At 38.1% G+C, this 3,772-nt stretch overlaps 1 pseudogene; it reads left to right on the plus strand.

Moving 5' to 3' along the window:
- The first annotated feature begins 2,393 nt into the window (after positions 1–2,393).
- On the plus strand, positions 2,394–3,397 carry LOC128247037 (histone-lysine N-methyltransferase SETMAR-like; annotated as a pseudogene).
- The last annotated feature ends 375 nt before the right edge of the window (positions 3,398–3,772 follow it).

Genomic DNA, 3,772 nt, shown 5'->3' on the forward strand with positions numbered 1-3,772 from the left:
AGTGTTTTATCATAGCTCTCTTCTCTGTTTTTATATACACACATGCAGAAAAACACAGGTGTATACACACGCATGCACATACACCCATAAGCTGTTTTTAATTCGTTTTTTAATTTAACCATACCTAAGCATCACTGTGGTGTACCAGCAATAGTTCTTACACTATTTATATATAGTCATTGACTGGTGATTCTATTTGTTCCTGGTTCAATTCAGCTACATGATGCTGGTAAGCCACAAAGATGGCAAAATACTGGCATCCATCACACCTGAATTCATTTGAATGCAAGTTGTCTCTCCTGTCTATGACTCTCAGGTGTTTTAAACATCCAGCATATATGAGGGAGTTATTTCCCAAGTACTATACCACAGCAAACTGACAAACAAACAAAACACATACATTGAGTATGTGCAGTCAGTAATGCTCACAAGACTAGCTCTGCTTTTAACTTATTATTGATTTTAATCTTACATATGTATCACTGTGTTATACCAGCAAATAGTTCTTACACTATTTATATATAGTCATTGACTGGTGATTCTATTTGTTTGTGATTCAATTCAGGCACGTGGTGCTGGTAAGCTGCAAAAAATGGCAAAATATCGGCGTCCACCACTTCTGAAGTCATCTGAATGCAAGTTGTCTCTCCTGGCTATGACTCTCACTCAGGTGTTTTAACACCCCCTAAGTACTCTACTGCAGCAAACAAACAAAACACATAGAATGAGTATGTGCAGTCAATAATGTATATATATCATCATCATCAATGTTTTACATTTGCTTTCCATGCTGGCATGGGTTGGACAATTTGACATGGCGCCGGTTAGCAATGCTATCCAGACTCTGATTGTTTGTTGCGGTGTGGTTTCTATAGCTGGATGCCCTTCCTAATGTCAACCACTTAACAGAGTGTACAGGATCTGTTTTACATGCCACCAGCACAGGTGCATTTATGCAGTACCAGCAGAGGTGCATCAACACAACATTGGCATGGGTGCTTTTTAAGTGCCATACACACACATACACATATTCATGTGTGTGTGTAAGGTTTGCTAAGTGATATATAAGAACATGCATCTACTGATTAAGAACTTACTGACAGTAAAATAAAGTCAAATTATTTGGACATTCATTGCCCCATACTGCAACTGGGTTCTGGCTGCCAGAAGTTTCAAGGATAATATTAGTTACATGCCAAAGCCTAGTCCCTGCAAGAGAAAGCACCACCGGAAGGTACTGTGGTTCACAAAGCCATTCTCTTTTAACATTAAGACCAGAGTAGGTAAGATCTTCCTTAATTTAGTTGATAGACACTTCTCCCATACCAATAGATTCAACAAAATATTTAATAGACATACCTTGAGATTATCTTTTAGCTGTGCATCTAATATAAAAAAGATTTTAGTAGGTAGACCCAGTCCCAATACTGAGGCAGGATGCTCATGCAGGGGTAACTTGCCCACTAAACAGCCACTGCAATACAGAAACAGTTGTTTATGAGGCAGAAGTAACAGCAACAGGATCCAATGGACAACCAAGCATGCAGAAGTATGTGGGGGCAACAGAAGGCCACTTCAGAACTTGCTTTAATAACCACAAGTCCTCCTTCAACATCCCATAGAGATGTAATGCCACAACCCTAGCCAAACACATCTGGGTTTTGAAAAAAAAACGCCACAGAGTACAGCATAGAGTTTGACCAAGCACAAACCAATGCACTCATGTATCCATGTACACACACGCACACCCCTATAAGGTGGACACCCCACCCAACACATACCCCTTCACACAAATTGTACCTCCACATATACACAGACCCCACACACATACATTACACACTGCACGCTAATATAATCCTCACCACACACACACACACAAACACACACACATTATCCTTTACAGAAAGAAAACAGACCAACAAACACAGCTATATATATACCTACACCCCCGGAAAAAACTATACATATGACACCGCTAAAAATACCACACACCGCAGCCCCACAGGACCACCACATTAATAATACACACTTTCTCCACTTGAAGATAACTCTTGCCAGTTTCACAGTATACCCAATCAAGGGACATAACTCCTAATCTAAACCTCTATGACAGTGACATCATCCACATATGCAGACAGATAGATAGAAAGATGAATGGATGAATGGATGGACAGATGGATGACCAGATGGACAGACAGATAGACAGATAGATAGGTATTAGGTCATCAAGTATGAAATTTGTAGTAAGGTATCCAGCTGCTCATTTTGTGTCATTATTATATTTTGACAATCTTTATTTTTTTGTTAGAAAGCTGACATTTATTTCTTTATTCTAACTCATTTTGAACTTTATAAATTATTTATAAACCGATTTTTGTTATTTTTGCTTAGAGATGGATAAGTCAGAAATTCGTACAGTTTTGAAATATGAGTTCTTTCTTGGGAATACAGCATCACAGATAGCTTGGAATATTAATAAAATATTTCATTCTAATGTTATTAGACAGCAGACAATATCAAATTGGTTTGCAAAATTTCATTCTGGTAACTTTGACCTCACAGATTAGCAACATGGTCAACCATGGTGGATAATGACAAACTGAAAGCCACCGTCAAGTCAAATCCATCTCAAAGTGCCCGTGAATTATCATTATTGTTTGGTGTTAGCAAGCAAACAATATTGACTCACCTAGTTCAAATTGGTAAAGTGTAAAAGTTGGATAAGTGGGTTCCATATGAACTCAATGAAAATCAGAAACAGCAACATTTGGAAGCCTGCATTATGCTACTTTCTCGTCACAAGAATGAATCCTTTTTGAATCGAAGTGTAACATGTGATGAGAAATGGATTCAGTACAACAACCATAAACGTTCAGTATAATGGTTGGACAAAGATGAGCCACCAAAACACAGTCCAAAAGTAAAATTCATCAAAAGAAGCTGATGGTGTGTGTTTGGTGGTCTGGCATAAGTGTGATCCATTATTATTTCATTAAACCTGGTTCATCAATCACAGCTGAAGTATACTGCAGCCAACTGGACCAAATGATGCAGAAACTAACAAAAAAAACAGCCTAGATTAGTCAAAAGATCCACTCCTATTTTATTGCAAGACGGCGCCAGACCACACATTGCAAAAAGGACATTGACGAAAATACACAAGTTGGAGTTGTAAGTTTTCCATCATCCACCATATTCACTTGATCTTGTCCCCACTGACTACCACTTCTTCCAGAATTTGGATAACTTTTTGATAGGAAAAAAATTTAATTCCGATGATGCTGTAAAACAGACCTTCCAAGATTTTATTGACTCTAGATTGTCAGACTTTTACAGTTCTGAGCTGGACAAGCTACCGCTGAAATGGCAAAAGTGTATTGACAATATGGGTGCATACTTTGATGAATAAAACTACTCCTTGTATGTATAAAACATTCACAAACTTTTTCTCTTTTCTATATAATTTCATACTTGATGACCTAATTTGTAGGTAGGTAAACAGACAGGTAAGTAGGTTAGCTGGCAGGTAGGCTGACCGACTAACTAACAGGCTGACTGACTTATATTCAGGCCAACAAGCAGGTAGAGAGGCAGGCAGATGGCAGATATAGGGTAAGATTAATGATATTTGCTAAGGTCATCATTTACTGTTGTTCTTTGGGTGGATTGCAGTCAGTAAAATAAGTACCTGTTGAGTAGTGGAGTCAATGTAATTGACTAAGCCCCTCGCCCTTAATTTATAGTGAAAAGTATTATATTACTTCTTGCTGGC

Source organism: Octopus bimaculoides, chromosome 2 (assembly GCF_001194135.2).
Source record: "Octopus bimaculoides isolate UCB-OBI-ISO-001 chromosome 2, ASM119413v2, whole genome shotgun sequence".
In the NCBI taxonomy this organism is placed as follows: Eukaryota; Metazoa; Mollusca; class Cephalopoda; order Octopoda; family Octopodidae; genus Octopus; species Octopus bimaculoides.